The sequence below is a fragment of the Bos taurus genome, chromosome 10 (genome assembly GCF_002263795.3).
Source record: "Bos taurus isolate L1 Dominette 01449 registration number 42190680 breed Hereford chromosome 10, ARS-UCD2.0, whole genome shotgun sequence".
Classification (NCBI taxonomy): domain Eukaryota; kingdom Metazoa; phylum Chordata; class Mammalia; order Artiodactyla; family Bovidae; genus Bos; species Bos taurus.
The window spans coordinates 98,890,323-98,907,921 of NC_037337.1; positions in this window are offsets into that span (position 1 = coordinate 98,890,323).

The following is a 17,599-nucleotide window of genomic DNA, read 5'->3' on the forward strand; positions in this document are numbered from 1 at the left end:
GGTTTCCCTGGCAGCAATATTGGAATGGGTTATAATTCCCTCTCCAGAGGATCTTCCCACCCCAAGGATTGAACTAGCAACCCCTGCTTGGCAGACAGATTCTTTACCTCTGAGCCACCAGGGAAGCCCCCAAGCCCATGGCTGCCTTCAAATCCCATGTAATTTTCCTTTCAGTGGAACTCTTCTGACAGAAGCATGAGCCAATGATATTAGTTGTTCCCTGAGTGTCACGTGTGAGAAGATGCTTATTTAGAACATTTTCCTTTCAATAGTAAAGCTCTGGTGAAGGGTTCAATGACCAAAGTCACTTGCTTCCAAAACACTGGTCTTACAGACATAACATTTCACAAACGATTCCACAACTTAGGACACATGTTCACCATCCATTCTACACTGTACAAAACCTGGAATAACCCAAACTTTGCCGTTGCACTAGTGGAGAAATCGAGGCTGTCCTAGGAATCACCTCTTATTCTGACTTCATTATCTCCTGCCCAGATGGTTCTATTGGCAGAAGCCCAGCTGGATGTCCTTCCGGTTCCAGGCCAGACGTCTCACATGTTGTGGGTACAAATGACAGCATTGTGCTAAATTAATTATTGCTGCCCTTCCAGCTCCTGATGAACCAAGCAGGGTCAGGAGGCAACTTCCCGTTGCATCCGGTAAATCCGTGCACAAAACACCAGCCTGTTGTGTCTATTGTTCACATCCAAAATCAGCTTTAAAAGCCCAAGTAAACAGTCTAATAAAATTAAGAAAATTGCAACTGCTCATAAATTATAAAGACTCCAGCTCTCTGTACATTTTTATATCAGCACATAAGCCACATGATGAAAGCTAGAAAACTGATTCTTTTATAAGCTACAATATAGTAATATAGTTAGAGAATTTTCAAAAAGTATTTAAACTTCCAAGTTAATCAATAGGCCATGGTTACTGAAAATCATCATATATTCACAAACTCTTAAAAAATTTATGTAAAGACTTAACATCGCTTGCTACTTTCATAAAACTTTGCTAATTTTTGTATTTGTGTTGCCTGCTTTTACATAAAAAGTTTCTATGGTATCTACAGGATATCAGTCAAGAAAAAGCTTGTCCTTTTTTAATTTGAATCTTCAGGAAAAGAATAAATAAATATATGCGATATTTACACAATCACATGCCCAGTGACCAGCATCTGAAACATTATTTAGCAAATATGTTTATATACTAGACTTTGGGCATTCCAAGTTATCAAGATATAACACCTACTCTGATGGAAGGAAAAACTTAGAAAGGAGAAACAGATAATTGATCAGGTAGTTTTATACAAACAAACCAGTGCATCAAACCTAAGCAGATAACTAGGCCGATAGGTGGGAGGACAATGGACAGACAGATACTACAAGATGCTATGGACTGAATGGTGTGCCCCTGGAATTCATATGTCGAATCCCTAATTCCCTAAATGTGACATATTTGAAGACAGGGTCTTCAAGGAGGCAATTAAGGTTAAGTTAAATTCAAAATATTATGTTACCTCACTAATAAGAATGAATTAGCTATCTACCAGTATCAAAATTCCAGTATTAAAATATTAATATATGTATGCGAGCCTGCATGATAAGTCCCTTCAGTTGTGTCTGACTCTTTGTGACCTCATGGACTGTGGTCTGCCAGTGTCCTCTGTCCATCAGAGTCTTCAGGCAAGCATGCTGGAAGGGGTTGTCACACCCTCCTCCAGGGGACCTTCCCTACGGACCGCCTCTCCTGCATCTTCTGCATCGCAGGCAGATTCTGTATTATTGAGCCACCGGAGAAGCCCCTCCAGGTAGATACTAATAGGGCGCTAGTCTAATAGGATTGGTGTCCTTATCAGAAGAGGAAGAGATCCAGAGAGCTAGCAGTCTCTCTCAGGGCACACAGAGGAAAGACCATAGGGGGACACAGTGAGAAGGTGGTTTTCTGAAAGCCAGGAAGAAAGCCCTCACCAGAAACCAGCCTTGCCAGCACCCTGATCTTAGATCTCTGCCCTCCATCGCTGTGAAAAAATGAATGCCTCTTCTTTAAGTTACCCAGCCAGTGGCTATCTCGGTATCTGATATCTGTGGATATCTATGACACTTTGTTATGGCAAGCCAAGTACACTAAGACTGGTGGACATAGGAATAGATAATAACATGGTTTCCCTGGTGACCCAGAGAGAAAAGTGTCTGCCTGCAACGTGGGAAACCCGGGTCTGATCCCTGGGTCGGGAAGATCCCCTGGAGAAGGAAATGACAACTCTTGCCTGGAAAATCCCATGGATGGAGAAACCTGGTAGGCTACAAGTCCATGGGGTCGCAAAGAGTTGGACATGACTGAGTGATGGCAGAAAGTGAAGAGGAACTAAAAAGCCTCTTGATGAAAGTGAAAGTGGAGAGTGAAAAAGTTGGCTTAAAGCTCAACATTCAGAAAACGAAGATTATTGCATCTGGTCCCATCACTTCATGGCAAATAGATGGGGAAACAGTGGAAACAGTGTCAGACTTTATTTTGGGGGGCTCCAAAATCGCTGCAGATGGTGATTGCAGCCATGAAATTAAAAGATGCTTACTCCTTGGAAAGAACATTATGACCAACCAAGATAGCATATTGAAAAGCAGAGACATTACTTTGCCAACACAGGTCCGTCTAGTCAAGGCTATGGTTTTTCCTGTGGTCATGTATGGATGTGAGAGTTGGACTGTGAAGAATGCTGAGCACCGAAGAATTGATGCTTCTGAACTGTGGTGTTGGAGAAGACTCTTGAGAGTCCCTTGGACTGCAAGGAGATCCAACCAGTCCATTCTAAAGCAGATCAGTCCTGGGTGTTCATTGGAAGGACTCATGCTAAAGCTGAAACTCCAATACTTTGGCCACCTCATGCTAAGAGCTGACTCATTGGAAAAGACTCTGATGCTGGGAGGGATTGGGGGCAGGAGGAGAAGGGGACGACAGAGGATAAGATGGCTGGATGGCATCACCAACTTGATGGACATGAGTTTGAGTGAACTCCAGGAGTTGGTGATGGACAGGGAGGCCTGGCGTGCTGCAATTCATGGGGTAGCAGAGTCGACATGACTGAGCAACTGAGCTGAACTGAACTGAACTGAGTGATCTCACTTTCACTTTCAATAACTTGGAATCAGGATGGGTTATCTAAATCTGTAATTGGGTGATAAGGATGTCTTCAAAAGGAGTTTCGAGAATGTTTCCTTTTTGATTTGCCCATTTTAGGTTATAAATGCAATACATACTTATTTTAAGTTTACAACAATGTAGAAGGCATATAAAATTTAAAATCACGCAAGCTTTACTTGAGTGCAACTCCTCAAAGGCAGGTGCTATTGAAGAGCTCAGTGTGAATGCTTTCAGACCCCTTAAGGGAGCTAATTTGCAAGAGTGAGAGGGCATTCCCCAGGGGGCATCTAGAAGGTAGAAGAGGTGGAACAAAGGGAAAGGTACCGGCTGAAGTGAGAGGCACGAAGCAAAACCTGTCGTTCAAGGAACTGCAAGCAGTTTGAGTGGTTCAGGTGGGTGAGCACCAGTCACAGATTACGTGTGGAAGGGCAGGTGCCACACTGTGAGGGTGTTATATGGAAGCATGGCTGAGTTGCTTTGCTGCACACCTGAAACTATCACAGCACTGTTAATTGGCTATGCTCCAATATAAAATAAAATGTCAAAAAAAGAAGAAGTGAGTTACTGATAGGAACGTGTGTGTGCAGGATAAATCACTGCAGTCGTATCCAACTCTTTGTGACCCCATGGACTGTAGCCCACCAGGCCCCTCCGTGGGATTTTCCAGGCAAGAATACTGGAGAGGGTTGCCATGCTCTTCTCCAGGGGATCTTCCTGACCCAGGGATTGAACACACATCTCTTATGTCTCCTAATTGGCAGGTGGCTTCTTTACCACTAGTGCCACCTAGAAACACATGATTCCATTAAAAAAAAAAAAAAAAAGAAAATGAAAAAACAAAACAGTTTGAGAACATAGAAAAAATCCTCAACTTAAATCAAAATTAGAGAAAGGTAAGTTAACACTAAAACTGTGCTTCCCTGGTGGCTCAGCGATAAAGAATCCGCTTGCAGACCGAGGAGACATGGGTTTGATCCCTTGGTTGGGAAGATCCCCTGGAGGAAGGCATGGCAACTCACTCCAGTATTTTTGCCTGGAAAATTCCACGGACAGAGAAGTCTGGAGGGCTACAGTCCAGGAGGTCTCAAAGAGTTGTACGCAACTTACAGACCAAACAGCAAACAAGTTAAAACTGTACTTTGATAATTCTTATTTTTTTGATTGTCAAAAATCCAAAAGTTTTGCATAATACTTTCTTGTGGAGTCTGTGGGAACTCACATCACTTTTACACATTGCTGTTAGGAAAGGTAGATGGCACAGTCACACAGAGGGGAATTTGATAATATCTGGTAAAATTATGCAGACAGTTACCTTTTGATCTAGCATTCCTACTTCTGGTAATATATTGCAGAGACACAGTGGTAAAATATGAAAGTATATATAAACAAGGAATTCAATGCAGTATTATTTGTAAAGGTAAAATACTAGAAACAACCTAAATATCTGCCAATTAAAGGATCAGTGGAATAAACAAGTCCATCCCCATAATGAAACACCATGCAGCTGCAATTAAGAATAAGGAAAGATTCTATATAATGCTATGAAGTGATCACCAGGATATACCAACAAATGGGAATAAAACAAAATGAAAAAAAAAGTGTATATAGTGATATACTGTTTATCCCATAAAAGAGTTCAGAGTTTCTAGAGAATATACACATATTTACTTATTTTAAAAATGAAAGAATAAACCAATAAAAATTAAATAGCTACCAATTAGTGAGACTAGGGAAGAATTTGAAGACAGTTATACAAGCTTAACTCTTCTGAATATAACTTTTGCAAACTTGAATTTGGAAATATTTGATAGGCAAATATTTGAAATCTATTTTAAAAAGTTTAAAATACATAAAAATAAATTAACTAAAAAGAGATCTGTAAAATTTGAAAGTGAAATGAAAGAAGCTAACCATATAGAATGTGGTTGTTATAACTGCACAACATTTCAAACCACTTTAAAGCCAATAATTTGATCAAACATTGTGATGGCATTAAATGCAGAAGCACACAAGACAAAACAAACAAACAAACAAAAACCTTCAAACTCACTTTAATAATCCTCTGACTTTCTAGCTGATGGAGTTGGCAGTGTTAATGTTGGCCTATGGCACCTGTACTGGGGGTTGAAATAAATGAAAAATTATCTTGATGCACTTGACCACTGTGACTTTGGGAATGAGAGAAACGTGTGCACACACACACACACACACACAGAAAGACTGTGAGGTTAAGTAAAAAACATATTGAATCGGGTTTTAAAAGTATACACTTTCTAGAACTATGCATGAAAAAAGACTAATGGCAAATGGCAGACCAGTCACAAGAAGTGCTTTTCTTCTCATATCTCTAAAGAGCATATAGCTCATTAAACGGACTCAAGGCTTGTTGGAGAAACACCTAAATCCAGGTCTGAGATAGAAAGGAGCAGCAAACTGTTTTACTAACAAGGAAGCTATTAGACTATAGAAAATGACAGTTGCTCAGTTGTGTCCAACTCTTTGCGACCCCATGGACTGTACAGCCCATGGAATTCTCTGGGTCAGAATACTGGAGTGGGAAGCCTTTCCCTTCTCCAGGGGATCTTTCCAACCCCGGGATGGAACCCAGGTCTCCTGCATTGCAGGCAGATTCTTTACCAGCTGAGCCACATGGGAAGACCAAGAATACTGGAGTGGGTAGCCTATCCCTTCTCCAGTGGATCTTCTCAACCGAAAAATTGAACGAGGTCTCTTGTATTGCAGGCGGATTCTTGACCAACTGAGCTATGAGGAAAGCCCAATAGTGAGGAAAGCGGCAAATGACACAGGAGTGAACTGAAAGAATTCCACATTAGCCACACACAGCAGAATCAGTAAAGACAATTGCAATGGATTGAAATACCTTAAATAATCTTACCTGTTAGATCTGGGAGTTCTCCATTTAACAGAAAGGAAAAAAAGACAAAAAACAAACTAAAAAAAAATTACTTCTTACCTTTTAACATAAATCCTTTTAAGTTGCTTTTCAGAAAATTCTAGGAAATTGATTGTTGAGTCAATTTTCCAACTGTTCCTACTGTTGAGTTGGAAAACTGCTAAGTAAAAGGAATCATTCAAAATTTACAAATAGTGAGTACCATTTATGGTACTTTTTATGAATTCTATCTCAGTGTTACTGAGTATGTGATAACTGGTAATTTCTCTATTTAAATTAGTCAAGATAATAAATAAAGGACTAGAACAATTAGAACAAATTAGAATTTATTCATAAGTAAATGGAGTCAGTTCATTCTGTAAACAACAGATTGTACATCCCAGTTCTAACCTCCCTTCCACGTTTATCATTCTTGCAGGTCATTACTACACAGATCATTCTGATTCCTCACACACAAGCCTGCCTGTGAAGTTGGTGGTGAAGCACCTCCTCCGTCCAGAGCATCCTGGACACCTCCCCCGGATTAGCATCAGTAAGGTGGGTTCTAATCACACCATCTGCTTCTCAGCACCTTGCAGTACTTCTCTATTGCTTTAAACATCAAATAGCCTTCTTCAGTATTATGCCAGTACAACTTTTCCAGGCTAACCAAATGTCACTTCTATAATTTATCCTATATTTCAGTGGTTGGTAAAGTATTTCTGTAAAGGACTAGGTAGTAAATATTTTAGGGTTGGCAGACCAGAAGTTCAGTCACAGCTATTCAGATCTATAAAAGCAGGCATAGATATGATGTAAATGAGTGGGTGAGGCTGTGTTCCAATAAAACTTTATTTACAAAAACAAGACTAAGCCCGAGACCACAGGTTATTGTTCCTGATAAGCTGAGTGGATTTACTCAGTCTTCCATAGCATCCTTCATGCTACCCCTTCTGTTTCTGCGGTTCCAGTCCTACTCAGGATTCATTCCCAAGGATACTCCATTAAACATCTTCCCTAAGCATCCCAGTATAATAGTGAAGAATTCCTTCAGTGTCTGTGACACACTGCCTGACTGTCTTACTAGCCTGTTGGTGTTTGTTGGGTTTTTTTTTCAGTTGTATATGTGATTGGTTTTCTAATTTAGGGACAAGGACGCTTTTTTTTTGCATCCATGGCATCCGGTTTTCTGGCTTTGTTTATTTGACAAACATTTTGGTGTAAATCTAGACAGCAGATGCACTGGACATTTATGGCGTTGCCCATCGACACCCATTATCCGTTCAACTAAAGTCCAATCTTCCACTCACTCAGTGCCTGTGCGGCATGTAGAATGGAGCCCACTCAGGAACCCAGGGGTGCTCCCACAATTCCGTCTTGGACAATCACAGCACCGCCTTCTCCCCAGCAGCAGTGACTGATTCAGAGATGGGCACGTGCTCAGAGTCAAGGAGGCAGACTCTTGTTGGAACTGCTGACCCACTGCCGTTTCTTCATTTCTGTCTGCTTTGGACATGGGATGGCTTGGGTTGAAAGTGTCCAGCTAGTCTACTAGTGCAAGGAATCTGAGAATAAAGCCAACCTGAAAGCAAAAGAGTAAGTTGGCTAGAAAGACTGATTCCTGGACAAATCATTTTGGCCTTCTGTACCAAGAACTCTATGCACTCTGCACCCTCCAGACACGCCCCTAGCCACCAGCTTTCTCTGCAACATGAGCCAATTAGTTCCCTTTTATCCTAAACCAGTTCCAGTGTTCTTGCCTGGAGAACCCCAGGGACGGGGGAGCCTGTGGGCTGCCGTCTCTGGGGTCGCACAGAGTTGGACACGACTGAAGCAACTTAGCAGCAGCAGCAGCAGCAGTTTAGGTTATGTTTTATTTGCTACTTAAAAAAAATTCCCTTTACTAACTTATGTTATCAATAAACTTCAGAGGAATCAGTGAAATAATGACCCCACTAGAGGGCACAGTGATCAGTATCTAAGAGTTAACAGACTCTCCTTTCCTATAGCCAAACAGCAACAAAAAAGATAATGCGATGCATGACCCAACCTTTCAACATTTACTTCAAATTCTTTCAAAACTGTGGGAACTTTGAGTAATGGGGGAAAGGGAAGAGATGGCATTTCACAACTCATTTCAGAGGCCAACAATGGGTGTGACATGTATCTTCTATAACAAAGTGTCTTGGGTGAAAATCATTAGGCAGTATTCTAAAAGTTCTCTCCTGGAGAATGTGACACTTGTTTTAAAGCTTAAAAAAGTCAGAGAAGGGAAGGAAGAAAGCCAAAATCTTCACTCGGTAGAACCCAGGCAGTAACAAACTGTGGGCAGAGAAGAGTAGCTGTGTCTAGTTAGTTTCTGAGCCATGGATTACACAGAACAAAACTGCTTTCTTAAAATGTTGTTTTCAGCTGGATGAAAAATGATGTTTGCTCTCTTTCATTTGAGGATTTTTCATATCTAAGAAATGGTCCCGCCATAAAAATCACCATTGAAATGAAAGAGCTAATATCAACCTGACCATGAGACAATAGGTCTAGTTAAAAAGTTATTTATCCACATAAATGATCTTGCATGTCTGACACATTTTTTATGCAGAAAGAGAGTAATAGATACATGCTTTTTATAAGGCAATGCCCTGTAGCTAATGATTTTTTGAAAAATAAGTTTGCGTTCCTAACAATTTTATGAGGAAGCTAATGACTCAAAAGATGAATAGTTATTCAGGAAAAAAAAAAGAGAGAGAGAGAGTTTGGGAGGCTGACTTTGCGTAGTTAATGGTTTCTCATAGCTAGTGAGAGAACACCACTCCTCAGATTTTAGGGAGTGTTGCTCTCTAAGTGTTGATGCCCCCTAACGATGCTTACACCTTTACTCAGTAACTTGTATGTGAAACTTCTAAGATGTATTTATTTCCACGTATGTTGCATTATTTTCTGGCATGCACATCCAGTGTATGATGAGTTCTTTAAACATTAAGAATGCTGAAAGTGGACTGTCCACACAGATTGCTCTTTTTGTTGAATTGGTGCTGATCATCTCTTAGCTTCTAGTTATTTCTCTTTGCTCTTTTAATACCTTGTAACTTGTTGGACATAACTGAAGCAGAAAATATAGCAGTGGAAATAAACCTTCCTGGGCTCTTTCCCTAGAGACGGTCTTCTTGTGTGTTTTGTGCATTCTCAGTGCTCAATCATGTCTGACTTTTTGCAACCCCAGAGCTTCTGCTTAAGTGGGGCCAATCCCACCGCCCCCACCACCCAACACACACACATTTTAACAAAGCCTGGAGATATTTTTGTTGTCACAGTCGACAGAGGGCTGCTTCTGTATCTAGTGGGTAGAGGTCCGAGATGCTGTTAAACATCCTAAATGTGCAGGACAGACCCTAACAGGTAATTATCTAATCTAAAAAGTCAACAATGCTGGCCAACTATTCCCCAAAAACAGAATTTAAAGGCTCAACTAAATGAAAATTCTTGGTTTCCTTTTCTCACTTTCATCTGGACCAATTCTTTCATCTTTATGAAACATTAGAGATCTGTTAATTCCTGCTAGAATATGCAATCTCCCACCAGCAATGAGACAGTTCCTCCCACTTTCCAACTAATGTTCACTTCTCGTCCTGCTTTCTGGCTGTCTCTTTAATTGAAACCAGATTATCGAAGAGTCATGTTCATGTCATCAGCTTCAGATGAACTTCTTTAGCATCTGAACCAGCATTTAGGTAAGACTGGAGATGCAGAAAAATCTAATGAGGTTTCTTTCCACCTACCTAAGGTACTGAGAGGGCTTCCCTAGTGGCTCAGCTGGTAAAGAATCTGCCTGCAATGCAGGAGACCTGGGTTGGACCCGTGGGTTGGATCCCTGGGTTGGGAAGATCCCCTGGAGAAGTGAAAGGCTACCCACTCCAGTATTCTGACCTGGAGAATTCCATGGACTGTACAGTCCAGGGGGCCGCAAAGAGTCAGACACGACTGAGGGACTTTCAAGGTACTGAGAAGATGAATTCATGAGTTGAAACATAGAATAAAAAATTTAAAAGACCACAATTTCATGGATTTAAATCAGTAGTCTCTGCATTGTAATAATGATTATATGGGGAAAAGAGAGGTAATTTCCAATTTGTTTCTAAAGTATGTTGGTTCTATCTGAAGAGGAAAAAAAGACGATTTTTATGGACTCTAATAAAAAAATGTCAGTCACTTTAAGATCTAGAATATGATTTCAGTGCTTGGCTCAAAGAGTTGGTAAATGTGCCATTTTATGTTGGCTGACACCTCTGTGCAGAGTTCCAGAACAGTACCAATCAGTCACAGCTTTGGCAGATTGCTATCACCCAGAGACCTTTTTATAAGACCAAAATTAAGAAGTGCAATGTGAAACCCACCACATTATTGAATCACGTAGATGTACCCAGTGGTCTGGAGCTTTATGAGGTAAAACCTGCTTCCAAGTTTAAATACCTGCCACCCTAAGGTGAGTGGAAAAACACCAAGGAGTTTCTTCCAAACTTAGAATAACCCATTCTTACTGAGCAAGAAAATGCAATTAAATTACCCTGTTCTCAGAATAAGCTACTCATAATGTTTTGTCTATAACAAACTAAAGAAGCTGTTCTAACATCACTAGGATTGTGGATCTCTATTATATTCTATTTCTGGAAGACTCCACTGATATTTCAAGAGTTATTGGATGAGAAGGGACATCAGCCGATAGTAAATGCGATCGTTCTGAATGTGCCTGTGCTAAGTCTCTTCAGTTGTGCCTGACTCTTTGTAACCCTATGGACTGTAGCCCCCCAGGCTCCTCTGTCCATGGAGTTCTCCAGGCAAGAATACTGGAGCTGGTAACCATTCCCCTCTCCAAGGGATCTTCCCGACCCAGGGCTTGAACCTGTGTCTCCTATGGCTCCTGCATTCCAGGCAGATTCTTTACTGCTGAGCCACCAGGGAAGCCCCTGGAAGGGACACTTGCTTTATTTCAAAGATTTTGGGAGCCTAGATTGCATATGCTGCTGCTAAGTCACGTCAGTCGTGTCCAACTCTGTACGACCCCATAGACGGTAGCCCACCAGGCTCCCCCGTCCCTGGGATTCTCCAGACAAGAACACTGGAGTGGGTTGCCATTTCCTTCTCCAATGCATGAAAGTGAAAAGTGAAAGGGAAGTCGCTCAGTCATGTCTGACTCTTAGCGACCCCATGGACTGCAGCCTACCAGGCTCCTCCACCGATGGGATTTTCCAGGCAAGAGTACTGGAGTGGGGTGCCATTGCCTTCTCGGTTGCATGTGCTACCACTGGGGTAAAAACATAAAATACTCAGCTCTGAGGTGAGTTAAGTAGCTGACCTCAGTTAGCAAATCATTTAAAATACTATGATTCATTTTCAGAGGGATTGAAAACATTGTTTTCTAACACCGTGTTTTGCATGATTTAGGTTGGTTCTGAAGAACAGTTTCCCATGATACATAAGCCTATTCTCTTTTGAGAACTGCAATTTTAAATCTTCATAAAAATGCAAAAAGTGTTTGAGAGAAGAAGAATATTAACATGAGAAGTCAGCCTGAGAAGCAACTCATGTGAATCATGGTATTATATTTGATTCCTGAAACTTCTCTAAACATAATTTCCATCACTTAATGACTCAGGTAAAACAGAAATATCATTCCACTTTGACCTCTTTGGTGTTATAGAATGTAATGATAGTTTTGAACATTACTATGTGGCATAAACTCTTTCAAACCACTTCTAGAAAATGAAGATAACCCCTTTCTTAACTAGACATTCTAAGAAGAATGATATTTCTTGGAAATTACATTTCCTGCTCACGCTTGTATTTTCCCTCTCCTTATTCTAAAAGCTTGAGATTCTAATTATTATCATTTAAAATTCTCTCATCCACTTATTAAAAACCTTGCATTTAGTGCTTCTTAAATGCAAGACCCTCTACTGGACATAATTGAGAATATGGTAGCTCCTTTGCTTCTTCTTATCTTGAGATTATAGCAACTGTTGGAGAAGAAATTTTAAAAGAGGGCAAAGTGGAAGGAAAATAATAAGTTTCATAAAAGAGTCTAGTTCATGCTGGTATGGATAATTTATCTGGAGTCCCTGCAGTGTAAAATCCTATACACAAGTGAAAGTGAAATGAAAAAAATTTATTTATTTATTTCTGCTGAAATTTTACTAGTATTTGAAATATTAAAATAATGAAATGCATATGGAAGCAATTTTGAGTAGTGGCACCAACAAATGCTTGAAATGCAGAGTTACTCATAACCCACTGCAAACATTATGAATAGGCCATATTTCTACACAGAAGTAAAATATCTGGATAAAAGAAAAGAAAAAAAAGACTAAATAAAGACTATAAGATGTAAAAGAAAGAAAAACAAGTGGAGGAAGGTCATTATGCCAAGGATAAAACAGCAATTTATATTTTTTTACCTGAATTTTAAAAATATTATTTCTATTTAAATATTCCTGTAGATCTTCTATCAGTCTGAAGACTTCTATTAATCTGAAAAAAAAAAAAAAAAAAACATGGAATTAAAAAATCTTTACAACTGGAAAGAACTTAAGTATAATCTTGTCCAAATGTCTTATTTCACATGAAGAACTGCGTTTGGAATTTAATTAAATCTGTCTTTCTCCACCATCAGAGGTTGAAGTAATTCAATTGAATTCAGAATTGGATTTTTTTCCCCAAAAGTAAGATCTGAAATTTAGGCTAGCACTGAAGAACTGATGCTTTCAAACTATAGTGCTGGAGAAGACTTCTGAGAGTCCCTTGGACAGCAAGGCGATCAAACCAGTCAATCCTAAAGGAAATCAACCCTGAATATTCCAGACAATCCTAAAGAAAATCAGCCCATTGAGAAGACGGATGCTGAAGATGAAGCTCCAGTGTTTAAGCCAACTGATACGAAGAGCTGACTTGGTAAAACCCTGATGCCAGGAAAGACTGAAGGCAGGAGAAGGGGACGACAGAGGTGAGATGGTTGGATGGCATCACTGACTCAACGGACATGAGTTTGAGAAAACTCTGGGAGATGGTGAAGGAAGGGAAGCCTGGTGTGCTGCACTCCATGGGGTGACAAAGATCCAGACACGACTGAGCGACTGAACAACAACAATGTGAAAAGAAAGGCAAGAAAGGAACCGAGGCTGCTGGAGGCCAAGTAGCGACACAGAATTTCATGCTTTGGGCAACTGAGGATATTTCTTTTATTTTAATCACAAGTTGACATTAAACGACAGCTAAAGGATGGGATTTTTGCCGATGTGCATGTATTTATTTATAAATGCTCTAGGCACTGGTATCCTAACTTGAATAACGATTAAGTACTTTTCCAGGGTTGGAAGTTTGATGTGGTTGAGTGGAAGTTCATTGAGATGAAAATGGATTACAGTGATCGTCAGGGGAGGCCCCTTTTTGCCATTATACAAGCAAGCCAAACACTAGAAAATAGCTCCAGTACATCTGCTTATAATGGTGTTTGGCATTTGAAACAAGATTATTTGGATCATCTGTAATATCCTAACAATGATCCAGTCCCCAGCTTGCTAATACTTCATGCCTTTCAGCATAGAAATACAAAACTTGCTGTTTGTGCAGAAATAAATAATATGTAAGCTTTATTTTACTCTGAAATGAGCATTGTAAATAATTCTAAATGTGGTTCTTTTTTTTTTCTCCCCCCAGCAATACACTCTGAATTTCCAGGGTACAGCAAGTAGAGGAACTTTACCAGGATGCTGACTCTGCTGCAAAGTCAACATTTTATGTGTGGCTAGAAAACACATTACTAGAGATTGAGATGAAGAATCAGGAACCTTTATCTGATCAGAGAGTTAACATCATTTAAACAAACAACTCAGAAGCTAAGATTTTCCAAAAAAAAATAATGACAATTGGTTCGGTTCAGTTCCATTCAGTCGCTCAATCGTGTCCGACTTTTTGCAAGCCCATGAATTGCAGCACGCCAGGCCTCCCTGTCCATCACCATCTCCCGGAGTTCACTCAAACTCACGTCCATCGAGTAGGTGATGCCATCCAGCCATCTCATCCTCTGTCGTCACCTTTTCCTCCTGCCCCCAATCCCTCCCAGCATCAGAGTCTTTTCCAATGAGTCAACTCTTCATATGAGGTGGCCAAAGTACTGGAGTTTCAGCTTTAGCATCATTCCTTTCAAAGAACACACAGGGCTGATCTTTAAAACAGATTGGTTGGATCTCCTTGCAGTCCAAGGGACTCTCAAGAGTCTTCTCCAACACCACAGTTCAAAAGCATCAATTCTTCGGTGCTCAGCTTTCTTCACCATCCAACTCTCTCATCCATACGTGACCACTGGAAAAACCATAGCTTTGACTAGACAGACTTTTGTTGGCAAAGTAATGTCTTTGCTTTTCAATATGCTATCTAGGTTAGTCATACCTTTTCTTCCAAGGAGTAAGCGTCTTTTAATTTCATGGCTGCAGTTAGCTTGTAAATAATCCAGGCATAAATCCAGTCTTTGACTCCAATCTTGGGCAAGTACTCTGTACTCATAACTGAACCCACCTTGATGGTCCCACATCTCTGGCACATCCGAAGAAACCCCTGGGGCCAACCAGATCTACTATAAAAGAATCTCTGGGGGAAGGATCACACATTTTTTTTACTTTAAAAAAAACTTTCCCAATGCTTTTGATGGTCCATCATATGTGGGGATCACTAGACTGGATGAAACATTTTAATCAAAATAAGATTTAGAAGAACTGAGGTAGAAATTAATTTCTTATAGAATGAAATCTTTCAAATATAGAAAAAGCTCATTATATTAAGGAACCTCAGTATGGAAAAGTGAGTTATTTAATAATTTATTGTCCCAGGAAATTCACTGGGCTGATGGTTTTGGGGTTTTGTGTAGAATAAAATTTTTCTTACAATAGAGTCTATTTGCTGTGGTCTCTAACTTCTAATGAATGAAACTCAGACATCTTAGAGAAGAAATTTTACATAGATTAAATCAAATTATAATTAAGGTTTATCCAGTCCTCCAATTCATGGCCTTGCAAGGTGACTTGGTTTGTGTTTGCTTTGGCATGCCATAAATTTTTACCAAAGATAAAAAACTGCATAAGTTGTATCTCTTTTATGCCTGATTTGTTTGTATCTAGGAATTTGACAAAACAATGATTGTTCCAGATTCAAGGTAACTTTGAAATGAATTCATTCAATAAACATTTAGTAAATCTATCCCAGGCCCTAATTTGTCTGATAAAGTAAAACTTTTATTAGTTCAATATCCATTAAAAATACCATAAATTGGGTATTGATTTTTTATAGACATATAGAAAGTACCAGCTAACAAAATGTATAAGAAATGGGATGATTCAGTTGTTAAGGATGAAGGAACAAGAGTGTACAACTGGCTGCTTACTCTTAGTTCTGTTCAGTTCAAAGCCATTTATTGCACTGTTGTGATGTCCAAGGCATCAATTAAGTGTTAGAAATACAAATGCAGACCCTGCGTTCTGTGAGCTCACAATTTAAAGTGAGATAAAGAGCTGGTATTTGTGTCTTTTCAGTTCAGTTCAGTCGCTCAGCATATCACAAATCATCTGTTGCTTTAAAAAATAAAATAAAATAAAAAGGAACATATTCCAATTGAAAAAAGTTTAACATGTATAATATCATGTATGAAACGAGTCGCCAGTCCAGATTCAATGCACGATACTGGACGCTTGGGGCTGGTGTCCTGGGATGACCCAGAGGGATGGTATGGGGAGGGAGGAGGGTGGAGAGAGGAGGGTTCAGGATGGGGAACACATGTATACCTATGGCGGATTCATTTCGATATTTGGCAAAACGAATACAATATTGTAAAGATTAAAAATAAAATAAAATTTAAAAAAAAGAAAAAAGCTTAAGAGATATTTAATGGAAAATATGAAAATGACATATTAAAAATAATGTTGCGTGTTGTATAACTGTAGAAGACAAAAAGACCTAAGAACAATATTTTATTCAATGTAGTCAGCATTCTTTTTAAGACAGCTGTGACTTTTGACAGATCTGATAGCTACATTTAAGAATTTAACTTGCACATTTACATATATATTGAGGTCATAACTTCTAGAATTCCTGCATCCTACTGACAAAACCAGCCTTTAATAATGATCTTGTATCACCTCCATAAGTAAGTACACTTGATCGAGATTCAATTTAACAAAATCTACTTTTACTGTACAGCTATTGTGCTATATAGTAAGATTCAAGTATTGGTGGATATGTTTTATAATTTATTACTATGTTTTACCCAGACTTAATTTTTATGACTTCAAATATCAACTGAGAAAAAAAGAGGAATGATATATGTTCTGAGTTCCTCAAACTAGTTTCACTTGTTCAGAAAATGTATTTTGAGTTTATCAAGCCTAATTCCTCATATTTGTCATATTCTTCATTTGTCAATATAGCTATGACTCAAAATATAAGCAAAAATTGCAATTCAGCTGGGGGACCCCTGACCCCTGTCAAGAACCAGAACATTCTATGGCCAGCAGAAATCCAAAGCCTTCCCCAAAGTTTGGTGCAAATTGTCAAATGGTTATGGTCCCAAGCCCTCATCTGACACCCTTTGTCTCTATCTTTAACACAAGTATTCTCATGTATTATCATGTTGTGACACATTGCCCTAGATAGGAAATTCAACATCATTTTCATTGCAAAAACAACAATAAAAAAAATGAGTGTGTATACACAGTAACATGAAATATTTGGGATTATAGAAAGCTTTACCAAAATTTTAAAAAGTAAGAGACACAGAAATGGGGTGCCTTCGTCCTAATTTCTTCATGTCTCGTGGGGAGGCTCTCTCTTCTTCTGCCTCATTCCTGAAGTGGAGCCAGAGCACCCCTGCAGAGAGAGTGTCCCCTCCTGGATGGAGTGGTCACAGGGGAGACCAGCATCCAGTCAGGCTTCAGTTCAGTCGCTCAGTCGTGTCCGACTCTTTGTGGCCCCATGGACTGCACCACACCAGGCTTCCCTGTCCATCACCAACTCCAGGAGCCTGCTCAAACTCATGTCCATTGAGTCGGTGATGCCATCTAACCATCTCATCCTCTGTCATCCCCTTCAATTTTTCCCAGCATCAGGGTCTTTTCCAATGAGTTAGCTGTCCGCATCAGGTGGCCAAAGGATTGGAGTTTCAGCTTTAGCATCAGTCCTGCCAAAGAATATTCAGGGCTGATTTCGTTTAGGATGGACTGGTTGGATCTCCCTGCAGTCCAAGGGACTCTCAAGAGTCTTCTCCAGCACTTCTGGCTTAATGAGATTAATGAAGATTTTTTACTAGAAAGACACTTGGCTACACGGTTTCAACCTGGAAATGCCTAGAAGCCATTTGTGATGACAGAGGAATTAAAACAACACGGAGAAGGAAAGAATGAAGAAATGTATCTTGCTTACCCAGCTTAAGGCATAAATCCAGCCAACCTGCCTTTTGACTTGCAGTTAAGGCAGGCAGTACATTTCGTTTTGTTTCTTAGCTATTTTTGCCACTTGTACTTGAAA